The 5989-nt window shown below is 33.1% G+C and overlaps 1 pseudogene; it reads right to left on the reverse strand.

The window, feature by feature from the left end:
* On the reverse strand, positions 1031–5783 carry LOC104768157 (annotated as a pseudogene).

Genomic DNA, 5989 nt, shown 5'->3' on the forward strand with positions numbered 1-5989 from the left:
ACTATCATAACATAAATCAAAATCTGCCATAACATGAAACAACAATAATTCAACTATGGGTTAATCAAGGGTTTCTTTTTAAAATTAAAAATCTGCCACCAAAATGTAGTTTTTTTGTAAAATAAAAAAATATGTCATTGTAAAAGATAAATCTGTTATTACTTAATGTCAATCTAGTAATTATTATCTCGTCAACAAATCTACCATGTGACCACAAATTAGTAGTCTCAAAAACAAAACTGTAGCGACTAATCAAAAAAAATCTGTCATATATTATGAAAGTCTGTGGTAACAACAACAATAAGTCTGTCGTAAAAAAAAAAACTGTCACTAAAATTAAGTCTGTCATAACAAACTACAAAATATCTGTCAAAAAAAAAAATCTGCCGTGGAAAAATCTGTCGTAAATGATAAAATCTGCCACACAAATAAAATCTGTGACAACTGAATGGCAGACTTTATAAAAAAAAAAATTGAAATTTCTGTGACCTAAAGAAAAAATTAGGAGGGATATTTTGGTAAAAAAAAATCTCATCAAAAGAAAAAATGGTATTTTAGGAACAAAAAAAAACTAAAATAACCCAAATATTTTATGAGTTATTTAGGCTATAAAACCCATAATTTGAGTCAATCTAGACTTTTTCCCAAATATAAAACACAATTAGAACGGGAGCTTTAACAATGCATTGAAGTGTGTTGATGTAGTAGAGAGATGTTTCTGTTAGAGGCGTTATGACATAAATCCATATTATCATATTGTGAGTTTAGGAGGTATGCTATTTTTATATATATACTATGATCGAGTTTAATTCATATATCGATCAAACAACGTCCACATTACCCTAAATTCGAGTCCAAAAACCATCTCGAAAACAAAATTTTGTTCTCCAGTCTGCTCTTGCATTTACCATATAGAGCATTATATATGGTCTTAAGACTCAAATTAACTAAAATTGTATTTGCACCATCACATAGATTAATTTTTAATTTTAATTATGGTATGCTTTGATCAATAACATTTTTATAATAATTAAATACAATTATGATTTCGACCAGGACCACCATAGAAAAAATGAATTCTCCATAGAGTATTATAACCAGACCTAATGTTGTAACAACTCTCTTGCGTCATATAAGAATAACCTTCCTTAGGTTTTATCTTAATATCATGTTCGTTGATTGTCTCAAGATTCCTAAAATAATTAGCCTTTTGATATCCCTTATCTGCAAAATGTCCACTCCCCATATTTGTTGTTGTGTGTTATGAACCATCTTTAAAATTTATTATTTCACCTCCCCATTGAATTTGTGTCGCACCATCTCGTAGATGGTTAAATAATATGAAAGGCCAATATCCGATGAATTCATGGTCATCAAACTTCAACCACCAGTTCCCTGAATATGGATCCTACAAAATAACGAATTCATTTTCATTTTTATACCAAAAATCTTTTATAAATACGGTGGAAAATGGTATGTTCTATTGACCTTCCATATAGTTGTAGGAATATGATATTGTTGACCATTGTAGGTAGAAACATTACTAACGGTCATACCTAAAGCAAATTTTTGGTTGACAGGAACAAATCCGGGACAATCAAGATTGTAAGTTTGTAACAGCATGATTTGTACCATCTGCCTGTTTCCATGTTACCAAACAATACACAAGGTAAAAAAAAACAAACAATTTCTCTATAAGTACATATTATGACAATTTAAAATAATTTAAGGTAATACTATAAGCATTAACTCACAGTCCAAAAAATAAAATATCTTGGATTGGCATCACCATGGCGATCTTGATCGACCTAAACAATAGGCGATCGATTGAAGAAAAAAGAAAGATGACAAAAGATAATTATTCGAATATATATAAGGATGTAGCTGTAAAAAACAAAAAAAACAAAAAAAACCTGCCAACCAGCTTCAAGGCTATTAAGTTTAGAAAACGGGCCAGCCATAACCCACATTTGTGCTAAGCTAAACTCTTTTGGCATTTGTACATGAGGTTTCCAAATGTTTATTACCGCCTGAGCTCCATGAAACTTTCTTTTCACTTGAATTTGGGCATACTATATACACACATGTTACATTAATAGGAAAAAAATACGGCTTTTCAAATGCTAATGTATATCTAGTTTATATGCACCTCATGTATGGAGTTACTAGTTGAATGTGATAGTTTAGGACAGAGTCGTGCCAACATTGATGAGTATCTTCTTCTTTTTTTTGGACAAAACGACTTTCATTAAAATTTAAAGCCTCAAAAGAGGAATGTTCTTACAACTTAAAAGCAAAGGGTTACAAGAAAGGTAAAGATAAAGACTACATGAGTCTTCCAAGAAGATGCACAACCTTGAAGAGCTTGCAAAGGATGGAAGGTCTTTTAATGTCTTGTAGGATTCAAGTTTGAAGACAAGCTTCAGAAAATCCCTGACTAACAAGTGCTCATACTTCGCTCGTACGATAGATGCATAGGAGCTTTTAAAAATGTGCTGCATGGAGGAGGCTAAGGGGTTAGATAATTGACAAGTGCTCATGGCGTTTGAAGAAGATGAAACCGGGAATCGTATTTGATGGGTGACAAGCCGTAACAGAGCAGATGGGTCCTCCCTCGCATGAAGCCATTGGCCATGGAGGTTAAGGAAATCCACACAAAGCTTATCGTCAGATTGGTCCTGAGAATTGAAATCAGATCCGAGTTTTCGATCTTGTGGCAGTAGTTGACAAGTTGGAGCAAAGGGTACTAGTAGCCGATTCAAGCAGACTGTTGGATCAAACTCTAAGTTAGGATTCAGCAATGTAGGCTTCCAAACAGAGCTATTCAACTGGCCTCGACAAATATATCTCTCAAAACACTCTAAAACAACCAAACTTCTGCTACCGAGGAGAACTCGACTTGACCAAGCATAGATGACTGTTGCCAGAGAGATTGAGCTTGCAATAACACTATCATAAACAGATCTAGGTAGACAATCTCTACAGCTAGATTTACACTGTCGGAAGGGATCCAGTAATTTAAACCATTCACCAAGCAGGCTCATAAACGAAAGCTGCGGTAGGAAAATAAGATACCTTTCCACGGTAAGAGTTGTATTCCTTAAGTATAAAGATTTCACATAGATGGACTCGGGGAACAAGGGATACAGGGCTGGATGTATGATGAGGCAACGATAACCAACGCTCATTGGAGGTGTGGTCATAATGTCGTTCCTGTACAATCCATTTAATTGACCTCGACACCAGAAAACCTCAAATAGAGGGTTATGAAGACCGGACCTGGACATAGAAGATCTAAGACCGAAATCACATCGTCGATAGTGGTTCAGTGAGAGTATGCTCTTACATAGCTTGGCCAAAAGATGGTATGGTAACAGGATTTCAGAAGAACATTGCCAACACCAGTTCCATGATGTCAAATTATCTTTCAGATGGAGTCTTCGGCCACCGTACTCAAATGATCGAAGCCACATATCAAAAGGTTTTGACAAGAAGAGGATAGCGACAAACATGAACCATCGTCGTATTGGGTTTGTGCACAAGCTTCTATTAGTGGGCCGAGAATTGATTCTAAGGCCCAAAAGTGAGGAAAGGTCCACTAGGTGAGAACCTAGGGTTTCCTGTGTTACACGTCGGCTGCGTCGAGGTGGATATCGAAACAACAGTGAGACAAACCTCTTTGGGGAGATCTAGCTCCACGAAACCACTTTACTCATGGTCTTTGAGGGTCCTTCAGCAAAGATTCGACTTAATCTGGATCTGCACACCATGGGTGAATTTGGGAATACTTGCTGCTGAATCGACATTGTGAGCAGAGGCTGGATCTGGAAGAGAGATATCAGCCAAATCCGCCTTCTTAAGCCAGTGGATCATGACTGACCGGAATAGGTTGAGGGTTTGAGCAAGGATTGAGAGGGTGTAAAAGTTTGAAAAGATTGAGATACAAACCAAAAGAGATTAAAGACGATGAAAAACAGAGAACAGAAGCAAAGGAGAAAGAGGAATCCCGACGCCGGCGATTCATACTTTCGCCGGCGATGGAGAACAAAGTTTGAAGGGGTTCCTTGATATTAGTGCCTGAGAGCGTTTGGTTTTAATTCTTTTTTTTTTATTGGTTTAGCATTTTACATTGATGAGAATCATAAGCGGTTAAAAGAAAAATGCTCCAATTCATTAAAAAAATATTAATAAAAAAATTTCACTTAAGAAAACAAATTAACAAATGATATATAATAATTCTAAAACATTTTTTTCCATTTTATCCACAAAATAGTTAACCAAGTTTTAAAAATAAAATTACAATTTATATTTACTATTTGCAAATTGAAAATGAATTGGGTAAAAAAATCAGAAAAAACAAAGTAAATAAGAAAAGAAAATAAAAAAAACATGAAATATTTTACCGAAACTGTAAAACAATTTGGGAAAAAAAAAACTTTCAAAAAAAGTTTTATCCCTCTAAACTATAATAATCAAAAAAATAATGAAAGATGTAATGAGACTAGTAGAAGCAACAAAGCAAATCTCTTAATTTTACACTAATTATTAAATAACTATTGTTTTTATCTTTTTCTTAATTAATTAACGTATTAGAAGTGTATGTTTGGATCCTACAAACCCAAATTTTGCTTCTCCGAATAGCATAAAGTTTTATCATTATAAGTTGTAAACCTATATTTGATATTAAAATAATTTTATTAGCAGTAAACTATGTAATCCAACTAATAAATATATGCCCTTTAATAATTTTTCTAATTGGATGCCACAAGTGAGTGCTTCTTTTTCTCTCACTATGGCACGGCTCTGGTTTAGGATGATATATGATGTTCGAATCCTTCCTGTCATATCTTCGTAAAATATCCTTTCTTTTTGTTCTTCTGATTGGAATACTATTCTTGGGACATTATTCATTGATTGCCCAAAGTTGTGTCACCATATTTTGTTTTTCTCTATCTGAAGATTCATTGTTCCATTCTTTTGGGTAAGAACTTGGTCTCATCTACAACACAACAATGTTAGAACAAAAAATAGGAGATTAAACAGAAAAATGCTAGCCTAAATGTAATAAATTCCATAATTTGAAACAATGAAGACTGTATTATGTTAATGATTCTTTTGGTTACACAAAATTCCAAAGGTCTATAATTTTATGTTAAGTAAATATACTGAAAAGAACTAAGAGCCTGAACTGTGTGGTTTTTGAATAAAGGATGATCATATATTGGGTGATTCTTTATATGAACACAATCTACAATATCTCCATCTGGGCTCTGTATAAAGATTATGAAACATACATTGATTAAAATTTGGTGAAACTAAAGATTTAGTTAGGTTTAATTTTTTTTTCTAGTGTAACTCCACAATTTTGTCAATCTTAATCTAGTTACCTATAAAATAACAACAAATTATACAACTAACCTTACAAAAAAAAAAAAACATTTAGGAAAAGTCGGTCCAACTACATATAACTAATAATACCAAATCTTTACATAATTGAATGACGTGTTGACAAATGAATTCAATTGCGTAACCAATAATAATATTAATTTGATTGTGGTTTACAAATTTACACAACGACGACGACGACTTTGAAATTTCTACAGAAGTGATGACTTCTACTTTGACTTTTGCTTTAATTTGAGAGTCTTTTGATAATGAAAATTACCTGCCACCTTTTTTTAATTTCTTACTATAATTAAACAAAATAATAATAAGAATAAGTTTTATTATTTAATTACTTTATTTCAGGAAAATAAATTGACTTCAAAGTTGTTCATCATCATCTCTCAGACAAAGGAGAAACCTTTGGAGCTTCTCCTACTTCACACGATTCTTCTTCCCTGATTTTCTCGGTCTTTTTTTACCTTTTGATTCTTTCTCGCTCTTTAGCTAGACTGGGTTTTCAGTATTACTCGGAAATTTCGTTCTTTATTTCATTTTTAGGAAGTTTCCGAGATCTCGGCGGAGTACTTTTTTTTTTTTTTTTTTT

Source organism: Camelina sativa, chromosome 19 (assembly GCF_000633955.1).
Source record: "Camelina sativa cultivar DH55 chromosome 19, Cs, whole genome shotgun sequence".
In the NCBI taxonomy this organism is placed as follows: Eukaryota; Viridiplantae; Streptophyta; class Magnoliopsida; order Brassicales; family Brassicaceae; genus Camelina; species Camelina sativa.